Source organism: Bactrocera neohumeralis, chromosome 2, assembly GCF_024586455.1.
Source record: "Bactrocera neohumeralis isolate Rockhampton chromosome 2, APGP_CSIRO_Bneo_wtdbg2-racon-allhic-juicebox.fasta_v2, whole genome shotgun sequence".
Taxonomy (NCBI): Eukaryota; Metazoa; Arthropoda; class Insecta; order Diptera; family Tephritidae; genus Bactrocera; species Bactrocera neohumeralis.
This window is the reverse complement of record NC_065919.1, coordinates 33450618-33471384: the sequence shown is the minus strand read 5'-3', so window position 1 is coordinate 33471384 and position 20767 is coordinate 33450618. Positions and strand designations below refer to the sequence as shown.

General features: G+C 33.2%; 1 protein-coding gene across 1 annotated transcript in view; it reads left to right on the top strand.

The window, feature by feature from the left end:
* Nucleotides 1-1316: 1316 nt before the first annotated feature.
* LOC126763631 (peroxidase) overlaps nt 1317-20767 on the top strand; it is a 132654-nt gene continuing 113203 nt past the window's right edge. The window contains exon 1 of the mRNA XM_050481338.1: nt 1317-1685. The gene's annotated coding sequence lies outside the window, so the exon portion shown is untranslated. The remainder of the gene's footprint in view (nt 1686-20767) is intronic.

The following is a 20767-nucleotide window of genomic DNA, read 5'->3' as shown; positions in this document are numbered from 1 at the left end:
TATGGCTTTTTGACTTGTGCATCCATCGTTGGTTATGCGCGAACATTTGGGCAAAAAAAGACATTAATGGTGCCGCAGCTAAAACTGAAGAGGACCATGAGAGGATTACGCTATGCTACGATTGTGAATATATCAACGTTTTCTTAATAAATGCAAAATTCGCGGTAAACTTTGAACAAACCTCGTATTTTACTTAAAAGGTAGTATTTGATATTTTTTAGAATCTAGGTACTATATTCGGTCTCTATGTTTTAATTTATCAATGTTACGGATAAAATCTTAGCGTAATCGATATAGTATGTAAAAGCTTTAAAGCTCGAAAACAAAAATTATGTGTTAAATTAAGTATACTTTATACCATAAAATTTTGTATTGTAATGCCTATCACACAAACTAAGCTAAGAACTTGTGTTTTATTAACACTTTTTCTTTGAACATACACCTTAAGTATAAAAATACATTTTAAAGCTTGTAAAGCAGAAATGCTCTGCTGCATTTGCTGCAGACTTTATGAATGAAATGCAACCTATATACATATGTACATATGTATGTACATGCGGCGCAAAAATGCCAGTTTATTCAATGACATGGAGCGAGTAGTTTGCGATTTTTACCAATACATTCACATAGCGCGAGACTGTGCACTCATAGTATGTACATACATATAAATATCGTCAACCTGGCTGATCTGTTTTGAGTTAGAGAAAACAAAACATTGTTTTGACAGTAGGGGCAAAACTATAGCACAATAAAACTAATTGAAAATTGAAAATAAGACTTAAAATCCAAATAAATGTCACCGTTTTGGATAAAAATAGGACTTAAGATTGTATCCAAAAAGATCAACTAAAGTAAAATATTATTTTGATGGGAAACAGGAACTTCCTTCATGCAAAACAAGTAATCTTCTCAACATACACTAATGCAGATATGTATGTATATGCACAAGTAAATAAGAATTTACATATTATTTTTAATCTCACAAACAAATAATTAAAAAATAAAAATAATTAGGCATTTTGCTCTAAAAAATGAGACATCAGCTAATCACACCATATCAACAGAGAGAAAAGGTTCATTTCAAATTAATGCAACGCAAACACGCATGCATGAGCAGCCCTCGACTTTGTTAGGCAGTGAATTGAAGTAGATATACTATATGAATGTACTACGTAAATATGGCTGTAGAGTGTGTACAATACGTGTGCTTGGCCTGAGACTTTAGGTAACTTACCGTCTCAGTTGGTTCGTATTGGACTTGGGCGACCATATCGACAGGCAATTTTCTTATAAATAACGGCAAGTTCAATTCATGCGAGTTAGTTTGTTTTTGGCAGCAGTGGCAGTCTTGATTTCAATTAGGTTTTCATTTCTGCTTATATGTGATATATGTATGTATGTGCATTTTCTCTGGAGCTTGGTTTCGGTACAACGGCTTTGTATGGCGGCAAAACGAACATTTAAAAAGCGTTTACATTGCATGCAAAACGAATTTATGATCGAATAAAAAAGTAGTACCTAACTTAAGGAAGTGTAAAGTGAAAAAGTGTTGCAAAAATTTATAATTATAAATACTTGAATAAATAAACATATAAACACAAATACGTAGCAGATAGAGCATTGTGAGACGAAATATAATTTTTTTTAATTTCTCAAACTATAAAAATTAACTTTTTGTATACAAAGTAAGTTGATATATTACAGTCCATATATATTGTACATACATACATACATATGTACATACGCTAACGATTTTCGACATATGTATTTTAAAACATATTAATAAAACCGAAGTTTTGTTTTTACTATTTGTTTAAACTAATTTAGGAAACGGTGAAGCGAAAAAAAATCATATTTCGCCCTTTAACTTTTTAAAATTAACAATTTTTTCATTTGTTCGCCCAAAGGCCACTAACAAAAGTATACATACGATTAATCCCGCAATGATTAACCGCAATATTTCTAAAGAAAAGTGTTTGCTTTTTCTTGTCAAAAGTTTACGTGATTAATTGTAAGTGCAGTACAAAATGTCGAAAAGTTCCGAAATTTCATTAGACGTGCGAAAAATCGTGATTGATTTTAAATCAGAAGAAAAATCTCTTCGAAAAATTGCAGAAACCGTAAAATTATCGAAGGCTACGGTTCAAATAATAATTCAAAATTATAAAAAGAATGGTTGTTACTCCAGGAAGTCGCGATCAGGACGCCCACCTAAGATAGACGGACGAATGCAGCGACGAATCGTAGGGAAAATAAAAGAAGACCAACGACAGACTACTGTAAAAATAGCAATATATTAGAAAATGATTACGGAATATCAGTTAATGCAAAACTATAAGCCGCAATCTAAAACAAATTGACTTGTTCGACAGAGTGACTAGAAAAAAAAAACCATTAGTTAGGAATGTAAACAGGACCAAACGTTTTGCATACGCAGAAAACCTATGTACATTTTGGGAATGCATAGTGTTCACTGATGAATGCAAATTCAATATTTTTGGAGGTGATGAACACCCAAAAGTTTGGCGTAAAACGAAAACAGCGCTTGATCCCAAAAATGTGATTTCAACCGTAAAACAAGGTGGAGGATCAGTGATGGTCAGGGGCTGCATGGCAGCAAATGGCGTTGGTATATTACGGTTCATAGAAGTAATAATGGATAAGCACATGCATAGTATATACAGTACATCCTTCGCAGTCACCAGATTTAAATGTTATAGAGCATTTGTGGGATCACCTTAAAAACAAGATAAAACATCAATATCCACACTTAAAACGGGTTTACTTGAGGAATGGGCTAAAATATCGGAAGAAACTTAAATATGAAAATATTCTTTTAGTTTTTGTTCTCTCGTAATAAAATAAATTGCTTCTTAAGCAAAACCATTGCTTTACTATTTATTACACACATATTGAAGAAATGTGTAGCGTATGTCTATTTTTTGAGCCTGTGTAGGTAAAATTAAAAACAGTAGATATGCAATGAAAATTCATTTTGCTTACTATGTATGTTGCTTTATTGTTTAATAGTGGTAGCTTAAAAACTGTCTGTCACGAAAAAACTTATAATAAGGTCTTCCAGTTGTAAAATGACATCAAATCTCATATCATACTGATGACAGGCCATTCATAGTTAGGACCGGTACCTCCATCACTGTAAATTTAGTTTGGCTAGTTTTTCACCAAATCATTTTACCACCCCGATTGCGCTACTAGTTTAGCTGCGTTATTTATAACTTTTCATAGTTTTCCGAAATAATAAAAAAAAATAGTGCAATGGAATCATCGACATCATAGCAAAAGTGTTTTCATTTGAAATGATTAAAACCTAGAAAGACTTCACCTAAGTTCTGATTTTCATAGATGATAATAGTTTTGCAATGAAATCCTGTTTGGTTCTCTCCTATGTGGATAATTAAGTTAGCACATATCTGGTGGTAAATTAATATAAAATTTGGCAGCTTTGATATAAATACACATTTTAACGAATATTTAACGACTAGCGTTGAGGATTTAGGGAATTTAACCCTGGTCGAGACCAACGGTCTGATACACTCAAAACCACTTTGCGAGTTAGTTCATCCCTGGGGCTTTCAGGAAAGCTCTCAACCTCCCCTCTATCCCTACCAGGTACGTGACAATAGCGTTCGCAAAAAATGTAACATTTTGAGAAAAATTACATTTTTCTTAACCTTTAAAAAGCTCTAGCGGCTAAAGTATTTGACCTAGATAAACATACAAACCAATGTGGACATGTAACGAACATGAAAACAGATAAATCAACCGTGCGAAGTGATAGAAACATACCAAAGTTCATATACATATTTTCATACAAAATATATGTGGTCTAGCCAAGCACCATTGGTGCACTAAGGTATAATATTATAATATCCTTTTATTGGTCTTTTTCGATACGATATCCTTGAATTTTTTTTCTGAATTCTATGGACAATAAAATTCTAGGAAGCTACCTGGAAGCGCAAGTCGTTTGCTACACTCTAAATATATTTAAATAACATTTAAAAACAAAATATGCCTGGCCAGACCCGAGGGTCTCAATGAGGGTTAAAGAGGAAGTATTTTCATAACAAACAGAACAAATTTGGTTTATATTATTCTCATGCAACATACTGCTTCATTTCATTTCAACTAAATTTGGTACGTGACATTCTTTTCACATTCAAATATAAAACTGAGAAGATGGTGTACGAATTTAGGGTATGACCAAAAATTCTTTATTCCTGTGAAAATAGATACGATGCCATTATGTATAAAGCTCGATTTTTTTTTCATGACAATGGGCACGCTTGCAGAAGTGCAGACGCTGAACCTAGTTTTCGAGGTCCAATGATGCCGCTGACCCATAAACCGCACCAAACCTTAATTTTTCGGGATGAAACGGTGACTTATGCAGTACGTGCGATTTGATCTGCCTGACCAATAACGCATATTTTTCTTCTTGATGAAGTTATTCAGCCAGAAATGAGCTTGATCGCTGAAGATGATTTTTCATTGTAAAATTTGATCTTATAAGGATGTACATAGGTCAAGATCTTTTCGCAAAATCGCCATAACGACGTGTGAGAAACTGATTTGTACTGTGCCTGTGGATTCAAATTTTTCCACTAGATTCTCAGTTGTTGATCTGACAGGATGATTATGACGACCGTAAATTGGACGTATCGCTCTTAAAGTTGAGGCCGCTGACTCCGAATTTCGGTAGTAAGTTTTAATAATTTCGACTTGTTGTTGGATCGTATATCTTTCCATAATGAAATTGCAAACCTTACTGAAGAGAAAGAGCGGGAAAAAATATGGCGTCGTTTGCCGTTTTTGTAGCTCCCTATTGAAAAGCCCTATATCTATAGATGACTTTTTATGGCAAATTTCGGACAATGATATGTCTACATGGCAAAAATGGCTTAAGTCGGTTCAAAACTACTCTAAGCTGTTCAATTTCGAACTTCCAGGTGACGTTATGCCGCATATACCGGCTATGCCTAAAATGTTTAAAATTGGGCGAAAACATGACGTAGCCCCCATATAACAAACAAATAACATTCGGGTGACTTCGCTCTATCACTTCATGATGATGAATGTAAGGTACCTTAATGAATTTCACGGGACATTTTATTGGTATGTGGTATGTTAGTAGTATGTAGTACTGACAAAATTAGATAAAATCGGATCTATACTACCTCCAACTACTGTTGTATTCTGTTTAAATGTTTCTATTTTTCTTATATATACATACATATTAATTTTTTATTTTTTTTTTTTTTATATTATTAATACATTGCAACTAGTTCAGAGAAAAAAATAACTAACAAAATTACAAAACTACTATGAGAGTATTGGCTAATAATAATCGCTGGGTTGAGTCATCTTGGTGGTCCATCTCTAGAAGTTAACATGGCTGCTTCTTCGTTACAATGCTGTAATTTTGCACTATGTGCTGCTGCAATTCGGTCGGAGTATTTGTTTGTAAATAAGTATTTGGCGGAGTTAAAGTACGGTATTCGTGCACCGTCTACGAAAATTGGGAAGTGCTGTATCGTGTTGTATGTGAAAACAACGTGTACCGACATATCTTTATTCAGTTTTATCTGCTATTTCTTTGCCTCTTGTAGAACTTTATTTACAGCTTTTTGGATATTAGTAGTGGACTCGTGTTCACCACTACCAACAGCAAGCAACGCGGGATCAAATGTGACTGTTGTACTTGTATCATTGCAGTCTACTGGCAGGTCATGTGTGAATAGAATATAAAAACAAAGGCCCAACACACTACCTTGTGGAACTCTTGCTTTTATTTCCCTAAAAATAAATTATTTGATTCTTACTTGTTTAGCACGGAAGGAGCGACCTGATAAATACGATTTTATAATTCTGCAATGCTGTTTTGGTAAAATCAGTTTCGAAAGCAGTCCTTTGAGACAAACTTTATCGAACGCTTTTGCAATATCCAAAAACACGATGGAACATAATTTTTTCCTCAAAGGCTTTCTCAATGTGTGGATTTAACCAATCGTAGAATGGTTAGCTCGGAACCCAAAGGGATGCCCTGGAATTATGGTTTTTCGTTCAATGATTCTATTGAGACGTTTTATGAGAATTATCTCAAAAAGCTTCGATATTATCGATAGAAGTGAAATGGGTCTGTTAAAAGATACATCATATACCGGTTTTCCTGGCTTTGGAATCATGATAACTTCAGCAATTTTTCAATAAGTTGGCACGTATTTAAGATGAGAAGCCGCGTTAATAAGTTTGTTAATTTTTACCATACTTGTTGGAGAGAGCTGTTTTAGGACAGCAGTAATCAGGTCGTAACCAGGGGATTTTTTGTTTTGTAGATTTTTGATTTCCTCACTTAGCTCACTGCTTGTGCAACTTGATATTTATTCGTTTTCTAGACTGGAATCAGTAGGATAATCTACGTGTGTTTGACATGGGAAGGATATTTTGGCTAAATAATCCGAAAATACTTCTGCTCTCTTTGAATCGTCTCTGGCCCAGCTATCAGAACTTATTTTATTGGGACACACTTGAGTTTCTGGTATTTGTAGTCTTTTACAGCTTTTCTAAAGAGAATAGTCAGAATTTCTTCCAATGTTTAGGGACTGAGGATATTTTGCGAAACTTTCATTTTTAAACCTCTTAATTTTCAGATTAAGATCTTTAAAAACTTTGTTTAAAATAGATTTACCAGCTGGGCAACGAGTTTGATGCCACTTACGTCGTAGCTTTCTCTTTAATTTATTTATTTCACTTATATCATTGGGATATTAAGAGTTTACAACAGTTTTCCTTAATTCCGGTATACTTTCCCACAGTGCGTATTGCATATTTGTTGTATTGTCTAAAATTTCAGATTCCAACTGGTCTGTATTCGATATAGAGTCATATTTACTTTCATAACATTCCATGATCTTTCTGAAGTATTCCCAATCTGTACATTTATATACAGTGCCGCTGTATTGTCTTTAAAGATGACGGTTTCAATATAGGTTAAATACATTAGAAAATGATTCGACTTAAAGTAATTGATTGACAAATAGTTTCGGGAGATTTTGCCAACAACGGAAAAATCTGTCAGATCTGGAATCATCCAGTTGACTGCACCAGCCTTGAACCCCAGTGCGTGTTCTTTGCGTTAAAATCTCCACCCATTGTGCATCTTTACATTTGCCTGTTTATTAAGTGTTGGTACTCTTCAAATTGGATTTGATGCCTTGGATGCCTATACACAGAGGTAAGTGAGAGCGGACTTTTAGCTCGGTAATTAGTCACTGTTTTATCTTGAAACTTATCAGTTGAAAGTTTTTCTTCCGCCACGGGCGCAATTGCTAGGATGAATTGTATGGTAATTTTCATAGTTTTTAACTTAAGAATTAGTTTGCGACGTAAAATGTTTCTCTGATAACATACATACATGAACTCTTTCCGGGTTCAATACAATTTCGATTTCATTCTTATGTTTGATTAACCCATTTGAGTTCCATAAAAGGATTTTTATAAATTTAGACATCTTTACACCCCTATTCTGTGAACTTTACAAATTCAAGATATTTCTAAATTGTCAAAATTTGAAATTTATCAAAAATTTCGTATTCTGTGTCTTTTCTTTATAAGTTGTTAAGATGTCAAATGCTCTTGACAGTGCTCGTTATGAATTAGGTATCTGTTTGTGCATCTTGTTGTGAAAATTGAAGGTATTTTACTTTTGTTATTATTGTTAAACGAAGATGAAAATTGTGAGAATAGGAATCGCTCGCGGCATTTAAAATGTTTATGCGACGATAGCAATCCATTTTCTTTGAGCGAGATTTGAGCGAATTTTCGATTAACTCGTGATAGTAGGGGAGCCTGGAGTGCTAAATTTGCAGTTACTGGAGCGTCATGGAGACTTACTAGATTGTCAAGATAACGTTTAAAACAAAAGAAAGTCTAGGTGAAGTTTTCCATTTTAGTGGGGGGAAGAGCGGGTGATTATTTTCAAAAATGTAAAAAAAACAGTCACATAAAAATACTCAAGCGCGTCAGTCATTTATGGTATATACGCGCATTGTATTTCTGATAGTCGATATACATATATTAATCTGACAATCAATTCAAGGGGGAGGGCCGTAATGAGAGGTTAAAAAAAAGTTATTCGAGCGTGTCAGATTTTCAAAGCGAATGTTAAGGAACCTCTAAAAAGTGTGCCATTTAAATTTCTGACAATTTCGACGTGACCAAAAGTCGTGACTTATTTTAAAACTTATAAAAAAAAGGTGAACGGAAAAAAAAATAGAAAACACCACAAACAAACAAAAGTGTCAAGCGTCTACTAACAACAACCACGCTATGGGGATCAGTACGCTTGACCTTTTATAGATGATTTTACCTGTATCGCCCCATGGAAAATGTCAGATTATCGGATGTTCGTGATTCTGACAAAATTACCTTTAAAATAAAAAAAAATCTATCGGGCCCGAGTATTTCAAGGTGACGTATTTTTTTAAACATTTGTCACCCTGCTATTTCTCTAAGTCACCCTCAAACTGTCATAATATTGAAATATACACTCGTCTTCATGTATTTAATTTACCATCTCTTCATCTTACGCGCTCGAGTTTCCCGAAGGATCGATTTTTATCTCTAATCTGACGAACTCCCCCCAACGCGCCCCCCCATATTAAGGGCTCATAAAAAGGTGCAATGTTTCTCCCCATAAAATTTTCTGACATGCTTTAGTAACTTCCAAAATCCCCTCTTGGGCTCCCCTACTATGAAATTTGCTGTCGTCTAATTGATGAACTAGCCCCTCACTATAATCAGAAAACGTCACTACCTTTAACTGGAAGGGTTATAGCAGCTATGAGCTTCTTTGGACACGGCTCATTCTAGAAATGTGTAGGTAACAACGTTAACTTGCACATGAGTCAGTCGTCCCTTTCGAGAAGTGTGCGGACTGTAGCAAAACTTACTGTGAAGGTGAAGGGAGGAGAAATGAAGTTTCCCAGTTGAACAGAGGAAGAAACTTTTATAAAACCGGGGCAAGTATTGTTGTAATACAAATAATAATATACTAATTTAAGCTAATTTATTATTTTTAAAAATTTGGAATAAAAAGCACCAAAAGAGCAATTCACTGCACGCATATTGCTATCAATATAATTTGAATAGAAATCAGCTGTTTCTATTTACATTATTTTGTTCACCACACGTGTGGGGAAAAGATTTGCGAATTGAAACTTTTTTTTATCAAGTTTGGCACAGAATACCAAAATATTTCTTGCTTGATAAATATTTGAGTTAATTTTCAATATTTTATTATTTGTCAAGTGCACAGAATAGGGGTGTTAGTGTTAACAAGTAAGAAAGGGCTAAGTTCGGGTGCAACCGAACATTGTATACTCTTGCAATTTGCAGGAACCAAAGCCAGGGAAATACCTTACGATGTAAAACGTCAATCAGAGGATCGGAATCTAAGTAATTTTATATATACATACACCATATTTAACCTATACACTGACCTACATATGTATATGTATATTCGGCATAAGATTTTTTAGAAATCCCAAAATCATTAAGCTTTGAAAATCCTGGTTATATGGGTGCTAGGTCAAGTTTTCGCCCAATTCGTTCGTAAAAATTTAATAGTATGACAAGGCTTTATAAAGGCCGGTGTAAAAGTTGGACGATGGGCGCCGCACCGCTCACTTTTTGGTGGAATTCCGTATCTCGGGACCCGACCAAACCGATTCGACAAAATTTGGAATGTGGCATTCTTTTCATATTCCCATGTTATTCTGTGAAAATTATTGAAATTGGACAATAACCACGCATATTTCCCATATAGCAAAATTTTAAATTCCACTTGATTATTTTACTTTCCAGTACACAAATCACGAAGCAATTAATATAATGGTATTAAACTTTACACGAATAATGCTTTTAGTGTATGCCACTTAATAGGTTTTCGGTTAATGGTGATTTGTAGGCGTCGCAGTGGTTCGATTACGCTCATCTACGATCTCGATTTTTTTTTGTACTAAGAAACCTGTATACCAAGTTTCATCAAGATATCTCAATTTTTCATGTTTCAAGTCACCGTAGTTGGCTGGATGTGCTACGACACAGTTACAGAATTTAGGCAGCAGTTTATCTGTCGTATGCTTACCGGCGCACTTAACGCATCTGGTTTTTTGCCGCAATAGTTTTGCAATGTTTGCATTGTGGTATCAACTCAGGCAGTTTTACCGTTTTAATAGAAACAATTGAATTTGATAAAGTTTTGGTTTCGTAAATCTTTTTATGTTCTCCATGGGATCGATTATTACCAAAAACATGTCGAGGGGCGTTTTAGTTTTCCATTGAAGTCGATTGGCGGCACTCACTCTTTTAAGTCATTAATATTCGATTTCGGATCATACAAATTTTACAATTTTTTTACAATAACTCTAATTGGCCGTAGTCTGTAGGCTATAGAGAAAGTGTTTACTTTGTATATTCCATTATTTAAAAGTTTAATGGTAAAAATGCCGTTGCCATCTCCAGACACCATAATTGGAGAAGGCCGCGAAAATTAATATTATGTGTATGTAGTACATTTATACTTGTACATATATTTTGTCATCTCTTGACTTATGTAGCAAAATACTCTACACGAATATTAGAGTTTAAGTGAGGTGTGACCAAAAAACTTAATTTCAGAGCTACACAACAACAACTACTACATATGTATATGTAAAATATTATAGTAACATCATTTTTGGGATAGCAAAAATACATCAACTTAAAAATGTATTTTTACTGAACGAAATGCGTTTGCTACAGCTAAGTCAATGCGAGTCAATGTCAGCGATAGATTTTTGTGCCGTTTGTTTCGAGTGTTCCATCGCGACTCGGTGGCAGCGCAAGTCAACTTGTTAACTGCAACTTTTGTGTATACACATATGTATGTATGTACATTCATACATAAATTAGAATAAGACTGATTTACTGAGGAAAGGATTAGCACGCTAAAAAAAAATATTTTTGTTTAATATACTTTTTATGGCAGTAATATTTTTAAATTAACTTTTGTGTATACGCATAAATTAGAATAGGACTGACTTACTGATATACTTTGTATGGCAGTTATTTAAAAGAACATTCCTAATATCCAGATATTCATTTTTTTACAATAACATTTTTACTGCACTTTTTTGTATATACACTCGTACTACTTACCATATACTTTAGTATATCAATTTAGTTTTTTTTATGTTTTAGTAAGCATAAATAAACTAAATTATATTATCTAATTATAATTATAGTATTTAATTTATTACGTTTAATGAGTAAAACACAAATTGCTTTTTCTGTGCTTATACAAAAACGGCCGATTTTATGGTTTTTTAAGTGATACACCGACGAAACATCGTGTTTCAATTAAAAAAAATTATATATTAATTTCAATTATAGTGTAAATGAAATTAAATTACAAAAAAAATATATAATATTTTCATCGCATGTCAGTCTCTTACATTTCGAGCTCATTTTGTAAAGCTCACTATTTTTCAATTGATTTATCTATGTCGATTATTTTACGAGAAAACTCGATTTTCGAGTAGAATCGGAATCGAGTTTACCATCCCTACTGGCAGCCATCGCGTGCACATATAATAACCTCCGTACAATAACCACCACAAAAACAAAATGATTTTTTTTTCATGTAATTTATATGGAAAACAGAAAATTTGAAAGAGGCATTAATATTAAGAGCTCATCTTTTGAGTGACTTTTTTTTACACATTTCGAAAGTTTTGGTCCTGTTTTTCAGTTGAAAAAAAAGGTTGCCTCAAAATGGCACACCCTAATGTACATATGTATATCGTGTGCTTTAACAGCTTTTTCTTCATATTGCAATGTTATTTTCTGCTAACAGAATTTGAAATTGAGAATTTAATTAAAAAATCCAATATATTGAATTAAACATTAAATCTTTTGGAATTAAAATTACATTTTCAATCCTAAAAAGGGAGTTAAAATTTGGATTAAAAAAAATTAGATTAAAAAGGACTAAATTTTAGAATGTAATTATTAATCCAACAATAATAAAAAAATCGCAAAACTGCTGGTGACAAAAAGTGGATTTACGAATATGTCTTATATAGCAAATGACGCTCTAAAAGTGAGCCGAAGCCGAAGAAACTAAAATTTGCTAAAGGCATTTAAAACCAACCTAGCCGAGATTTATACTAAGTGTATGGAAAATTAGATTAAAAATTGGCATTGGCTCAGGAGCCTATTTTGAAGCCCATAAAAAATATTATTATTAAAATAAGTGAAAATGTAATTTTTTTTTGACAGTCAGTGTTAAATTTGATCTGATGATTGATACACGCGTCATACTAAAACAGATTTCTGTCTTTGCTAAACGCAAATTGTTTCACATTTTCTATAAAAATGAGGATCAGATTTAAGTATAAATACTATTGACTTGGTGTAGAGGAAACTTGACTTCCGATAACTTCAAAATTTTCAAACACTCGTTGCTTAATTTTCTGAATAAAATGACAAAACCCAAAAAAAGCAAGCCTACGTTAAAATTACACGAATAAATTTGTCACTTAATAGGGGTGTGTGAAAAAATAGCGGTTTTAAATTTTATATGTATATGTATGTATATATAAATAAGTCTGACCAAACGCCGAAAGACAATTTTAACATCACACTTTATAAAATCTAATTAAAGTAAATTTATTTTTGTATGTATGTATGTATATTAGGGTGTCCCAAAAAAAAATTTTTTTGGGATTTTTGCAACGCATACCCTCTTATTTTTTTTTAAATAATGTATAATTAATTATGAAAAAGTTTCGTCTATTTGATTAATACATGAGGAATGCACCGCGACCTTTGGTCTATTGTGCCCTCAAATTCTATTCGTTCGTTCAATTCGTCTATTTAGAACTACGGTAAAGCGTGCCAACTTGCATCGAAACATGTCGGTACTTGAATACTAAGGCGCGCGAGAGCTCATGTATCGATGAGCTTGTTATTGCTTGTTTATTTTATTAGTAAACGCATTGTCTTTGTTCGGTCAACATGTCAGTGGAATTACGTAGTTATAAAAAGGGAATATTTTTAGTAGGAGACGTCAAACATCAAATAACAGGGTCAAAACTTCCCTCTAATGGACAAGTACTTTCAGTTTTGTTCTATAATATTCGCGAAGTGAATTTAAGTGTCAATGAAAGTGCTAACCTTACTATTCGTGAGTGTATTATCTATTGGGAAAAGGCACGTATACCGATTAAATCATTTCCTAACTGTGTTAAGAAATTGGTAACCTTGTACCAAGTTTGGCGAGATTTACAAAAAAATGCAAACAAAACACAAGCAGTTTTTGAGCAGCGTCGACAAGAGTTTGTTACAAATTTGGATAACTTGTTTGATATTGCACACGCGGATGCGCTACAGTTAATAAAGATAAATGAAGATAGAGTCTTCTTGCAGCAACAGAGACAACCAGGTCGACTTGGTCACTTGGCTAGAGTGGACAAAAAATTAACAGAAAAGGAGGAGAAGTCACGTCTTAGAAACCTTGAAGAGCAAAAGAGGCAGGCTAAATATGTTTCATCATTAACTTCTTCGACATCATCTTCTGTGCCCCTACAAGAAAATGTATCTTCCGATTCTGAAGTAATTGATCTACAAGAAAATCTGTCCATTCCAACTGAGACGACACAGCCCGGTACTAGTAAAACTTATATAGGAAAAAATTTCATACTCCAAAATTAGTGGCTGCATTAGATAGGTGTCAGTTAAGTATGCGACATTCTGTGTTTATTATTGAAGCGACTATTGAGGCACTTGCAGTGTAACTGTTCACTGGGATGGAAAACTGTTACCGGCTTTAGATACACGTAAATCTAAAGAAGAACGTCTCCCAATAGTTATTTCGTATGATAATAAAGAACAACTCATTGCTGTGCCAAAATTAGACAGTTCTTCAGGATGCGAACAGGCACAGGCAGTTTGGAATTCTATCATTGACTGGAATCTTGAAGATAAAGTGCAGATCCTTTCTTGTGATACAACGGCTTCAAACACAGGTCGTATTAATGGGGCCTGTGTGCTTCTAGAGCAGAAATTAGACAGAGAGATGCTTATTTTTGCTTGCCGTCATCATATCTACGAATTGGTATTAAAAGGTGTATTTTAAGCTAAAATTCCCCAGGTAACTACAAGACCCGATATACCTTTATTCAAAAAGTTTCGAGAAAACTGGAAAAATATCGATTCCCGGAAAATACAGGTCAGTACTGAAAAGTTATCATGCCTGAGTAGATCAGAAATTGATAAACTATTAGCATTTTACCAAGCTGAATTGACTAATGAAATCGCTAGAGATGATTATCGAGAATTAATTGAGCTTTCAATAATATTTCTTGGCGGAGATACACAGAAAAAAATTAGAATCCGGCCTCCAGGGGCAATGCACCAAACCCGATGGATGGCAAGAGCAATTTATTCATTAAAAATTTCATTACTTAGCTCTCAATTACGAATTTCAAATAAGGATAAGGCAGCTTTGTTAGACGTCTGCCTGTTCATCGTGACATCCTACGTCAAGCCTTGGCTGCAATGTATTTTAGCTGTTAAAGCACCATTCCATGACTTATGCTTTTTAAAAGCCATGAAGGCTTACGAAATAATCGATAAAAATATCTCAAAGGCAGCTTTACAAAAGTTTTGCCAGCATTTATGGTATTTGACAGATGAAGTGTCTGTCTTGTCTCTATTTGACGATGACGTTGACCAAGAAACTAAAGTAAAGATAGTTGCTAACTTAACTAAAGAATGTCCATCGGCCAACGGTAAACGCTACATACCATCGAAAGACGAACTTTGTGGTCCACTTTACGGTTAGTATGAGAGTCAATAATTTTAGTTTTTACTTGTTTTATTTTATGTTAACTGTCACATTTTATTTCAGAGAAAAACATCGATGACTTTGTTTCAATAAAAAGCAAATCTTTATTCAATCGACTTAAAATAGTTGATGATAGCTTTCTTAATGAGTCTCCCACTACATGGCCAAATAATGCTTCGTTCCAATATGCTAAAAAGAAGGTTTACACACTGAGAAAAGTTAACGATACCGCTTAACCGTTAATGCAAGACTTTCATGGCTTAATCACCGTCGACGAGGAACAAAAGCAATTTTTGTTACGTTGCGTTCAAGAACACAGACAGATATATCCGGATTGTAAAAAGAAAACTTTGAAAAGAAAATTTAGTAAATAATAATATAATGTTATTTATAAATACTCAATAAATATAAAATATATGTAAAACGGTGTATTACTGACTACATAAATATTTTAATCCGCAATCCCTAGAAAGCTTCCATACTAACTTTCATATTTCAAGTTTAACGTCAAGTCGGCACGGGTTATCGTTATTCAATCGCAATAATATTTATTATTTGAGTTATTGGGATCAAATATAAAAAAAATCGCTGGTATGCGTAAGTAAATTCGAAAAAAAAAATTTCGCCCTTGTTGGCTGGGACACCCTAATGTATATGTATGGGCGATTACGAATTTAAATTTCCGCTGCATTTAAAATGTACAATATTGTTTTGTAGTATTATAACTACGTAATGGTTACATTTTATTGGTTTCAATTGTAGTGAAGTAACCAACTCTTTTTGCTTTCTTGAAGTCAAGGTCTACCTTCGACATTGCGTTCACATGTAAATGAGTACAATAATTTTTTCTTTTGCTCTTTACAATCATAGTACTTATAATATGTACCAATTGCGTCTAACATTATTTTAATACGCTATCAAATACCATGTGACCATTCGAACAATGGCGTTAAATAAATGTCTTAATTCCTCTTTACTGGCGGAGGAATGTCTTAATTATAAATAATAACTGTGAGCTCCAGTAAATTCGCCTAGTTGCCCAACTGTATAGCATTTAAAACCATCACCACCAAAATTAGACAGATCCAATTCTTTTACTCTCGCCACATGTTATCACAGAGTGAAATAGTTTTGTTCACCTAACAGTATATCTACATATGTATATAAAATAAGGAGACGATTTGAATTGCGAATGACTGTGTGCACATCTCTCAAATCGCATGTAATAACTGAGTAATCTTGATGCAACTCTGCAAATGAGTTTCTTTGCATTTTAATTAATCGTTAATCAAAAAACTAGAAAGGGCTACAACAACAAATTAAGATACAAAAATGTAATTTGGTACGGGCCACTTTATTTACAACGTATACTGGATACGTGATATTTAAGCTTCCATATACCATATTTTCGTTATTTTAGCTGACTGACAAGGTCGGTCATTTTTAATGTTTAGTTAATTAGTTGACAGTTAGTTTGCTTGGTTTGAGTTAATTTTTTAAGTGCTCTGAAGATTTGAGAAAACGCTGGCAGCTGTGCAATATGTCTGGGTTGATTCCTGTGAAGATGACAAAATTCATGAATATATAAACACTTTCGTAAGTAATATAAAATTTACAATGCTTTTCGAACAAACCTCGTATATTAAATTTAACTCTTTCGGTTGAGTTTACATATGTATATCCTTATATCCCATTTGAGTTAATTATAATAGTTTGATTTTATTATACTAAACATACTTCCGATCGGAATGAAATAAAATGATTCTACGACTTATAATTTACATAAGTTAATATGATACCAAGTTTGATTGTAATACATTCGGGTTTATTCGAAAAATGAATGTTAAATTCTTTGATATTATTTGTTAATATAAAGTTTTGTCAACACCTGAAGTTACTTTCCCCGACTTTGATCCTTGCAAAACGGGAAAGTATAAAGTGTTCCGTTATACCCGAACTTAGCCCTGTTTTACTTGTCTAAGTTGATTTTATATTGAATAGTTATAGATGAGAGGAAGCGGAAGAACTTAGTCTGTGCGCTCTGTTCCTTTTACTGAATTTAAATTGGAAAATAGTTTAAAAGCAATTAACGTCTCTTCCTGCTTGCTGTACTCCTAAAATTTATATGAAAAAACACAGTTATCGAATTGAATTGATACAAGAGAGTATGCGTACATCTTATTAAGGTGGTAACCGCAGTATTCAATGCTATAAAGCTTTTTTACACATTTTAGACAATTATGTGACAAATTCCTATCAGAAATGAAAACACAAACTTTTTCATTTATTTCAAAACTTGTCTTGAACTAAAGTATAGTTGTTTAAAGAAAACATAACGCTTGAAACTAAGAGGTTACTAAAAAGTTTCTAATAGCAGGAAGTGGAACTTCTCTATCAAATAAAGAAGCGCAACAGTATTGATCATGTGTTACGTATAAAAGATATTCTAGCACAGTTTACTAGTTTGAGCACTTGCTATAGCTTGTACGATGCACTACTTTCCAGCGCTTGGCGAATGCGTTGTGCTGATGACCAAATAATGGTGGTACATATATATATACATATATGTATGTATGTATATATAATATATATATTATTTTATTATTGTTAAGCAACCGACACTTAAAAAATAAAAGTACGAAGGTATGAAATACAAAAACCACCAAGCGTTAAGAAAATTTCAAGTTGAAAATCATATCCTAAAAGTTTGCGTATGAATATACCACAATATAAACATGTGTATACGGAGAGGTTGGTAAAGTCGAATTCTCTTGCATGCTTTTCCTTGTACAAACTCACGCCATAATTAATGAAAAGTGTAGATACATACATATGTATATCAACAGTGTATATGTATATATTTGTTCGTATCTACATATGGATATAGTCATACCAATGACTGAATTGTTGACTGCGGATTTTCACACCTTACATTTTTTTTGTAGAGGTTGGCATTGACCATAACTTTGAACAGATAACACTTACAGTGCACCAATAAAGTTTACATACACCTAGTTCTATTAAATTACGACACGTTTATTTGTTATAAAATTAATAAATTTTGTCGTTTTTTTCTATCCATTTCGAAAGATGTATATTTAACATTAAATTTAGCATATCAAAATATTTTTTTTTACACAAATAAAAAAATTAATGCTAAAGCTAAAAATGGGCATAATTTATATCAAAAAAGTTTACGTACACCAATGATTATTAATATAAATCAAAAGTAATTACAATAGTTTAGCGATGTTTGGCCTACATTTTGTTGTTGTTATTGTCTCTAGACATCGATGTATGCTGCCCACTCAATTTCTAGTATTATTTCCGGATATTTTAACCCAAACATTGTATTCACCGACAAATCTAAATTTAATATATTTGGTTCGAATAGATCACGAAAAGTGTGGAGAATGATCATTGAGGAGTCACAAAGAAAAAATCTATTGCCAACGGTAAAGCACTGTGGGGGTAATGTTATGGTTTGGGGGTATATGGTATCATCTGAGGTTGGACAATTGGACTTTATTAGTAAAAAAAATGAGTAAGCATATGAATCTGAACGAAAAAAATTTAAATTTTAAGTGCGCTTAAGTCGGCTGTTAATAGCGACCACTTCTATTTACAACAGGATAACGACCCAAAACACCCGTCTTATCTTGTACGTGCAGGGTTGTTATGGAATTAGAAATAACTCCATGGGTCCTGCAATCACCATACATTAATTCTATTCAAAATATCTGGAACTTCTTGGAGAATCGTATTCGAAAACATCGAATTTCATCAAAATAAGGCCAAAAAGCTGGATGATGGACGTAGTGAGTCAAAATATCTGGAAATAATTCTAGAAATTGAGTGGGGAGCATACATCGATGTCTAGGGACAATAATAACAACAAAATGTAGGCAAAAAACCGCTAAAACTAGTGTAATTTATTTATTTTATATTAATAATCATTGGTGTACGTAAGCTTTTTTGATATAAATTATGCCCATTTTTAGCTTTGGCATTAATTTTTTTTATTTGTGAAAAAAAAAATATTTTGATATGCTAAATTTATTGTTAAATATACATCTTTTGAAATGGATATAAAAAAGCACAAAATTTATTCATTTTATAACAGATAAACGTTTCGTAATTTAATAGAACTAGGTGTATGTAAACTTTATTGGTCCACTGTACATTTCTGACCGGCAATCTACGCGCGTGCGGCATTCCGTAATCATTGAAACTATTTTACATACGTATGTATGTATGAATGTATAACAAACATTACATTCCCAAATAATTTAAGCCCACCTTATTAGCCGTGAGATATGTGTAGATCTGGCTCGTTTCTTTATGTAATAAAACCTACAGGTATTACAGATTTGTTGCAACAACTCCTAAACTGATTTTCGTAAAACCTAGCACACTGTGTTTAGTTTGATCCAACTCAAAAGATAGAAAGTTTCTATCTCAATTACGCAAAATGTTAACATAATTAATAAATGAAAAAAATACATTTCAAATCATAAACATGTGTTCAAAATTTATGTAAGAATATGTTATTACTTCAAATAAAATAACAACAAAGTTATTGCTAGTCTACAGCAACTTTTGTACACATACACAGGTACACGGATTATATTCAATTTTTATACTCTTGCAACCAGTTGCCAGAGTATTATAGTTTTAATATAAATATATACATAAATGTATATTAGGGTGTCCGTTATTTACCAATTTGATTATTTTTGACGAGAAGCCCCCTAAACTTTTAGTTTTACATCTAAAAACAAATATCAGACCATAAAAAGCCCTTAATTTTCATTATAAACCTTGCCCCAAACACGATACATTTCCCATTGAAATTACATGGGATTTTTCCACTTTTTACGAATATTTTGTTTTCTCTGGAGCTTTCTCGTTTGTAGGAATAAAAAGGTCATATTCTTGTACAGAATTGAATACTCTACAAAAAAGTCTTGACAATTTTTTGATATACTCACTCCTTTAAAAGTTATTCAAGGTTAAAATTAACCTTGCGTGCGTTTTAATGGCGGGGAGAGTCAGTTCGACAAAAAAGAAGGTCAATGACTGCAAAAATTCATATCATCGAGTGTCAACTCATGAGAATTCGCCTACTCACAAATTATCTGTTCTGCATATGAAAGAAAGAAGCAACGTATTAGGTCGCATTGACCGCGCATTAACAAGACAATTAGATGAAGAAATAAATTAGTGGAAAAACATTCTGAAAAGAGTAGTTGCATGTGTAAAAGCATTTGCATCACGTGGTTTGCCTTTCAGAGGACACGACAAAAAATTTAGATCAATCCACAATGGAAATTATTTAATGTCCTTAGAGCTTATCTTTGAGTTCGATCCGTTCTTAGCCAAACACATTACACGTTATGGAAATGCAGGCTCAGGATTTACGAGTTATCTTTCTTCAACAACATGCGAAGAGTTCATTCGACTTATGGGAAACAAAGTTTTGGAAACAATTGTAACGGAAATATTAACAGCAAAATATTTTTCCCTGATCATTGACTCGACACCGGATATATCTCACGTAGACCAAATCACTTATGTAATCAGATATGTCCTGCCTAATGGATCACCTGTAGAACGGTTTCTCAAGTTTATTCCAAACACAGGCCACAAATCACAACAAATGACAGATGCTGTAACTTCAACTTTAACTGAATTGGGAGTTGACATTTCAAACTGCCGCGGGCAATCATATGGCAACGCAGCTAACATTTCAGGCAACTATAACGGCCTGCAAGCTAAAATAAAGGAAATTTTACCCCCTGCCGACTATGTTCCCTGTTCAGTACACTCGCTGAATTTAGTAGGTGAATGTGCAGC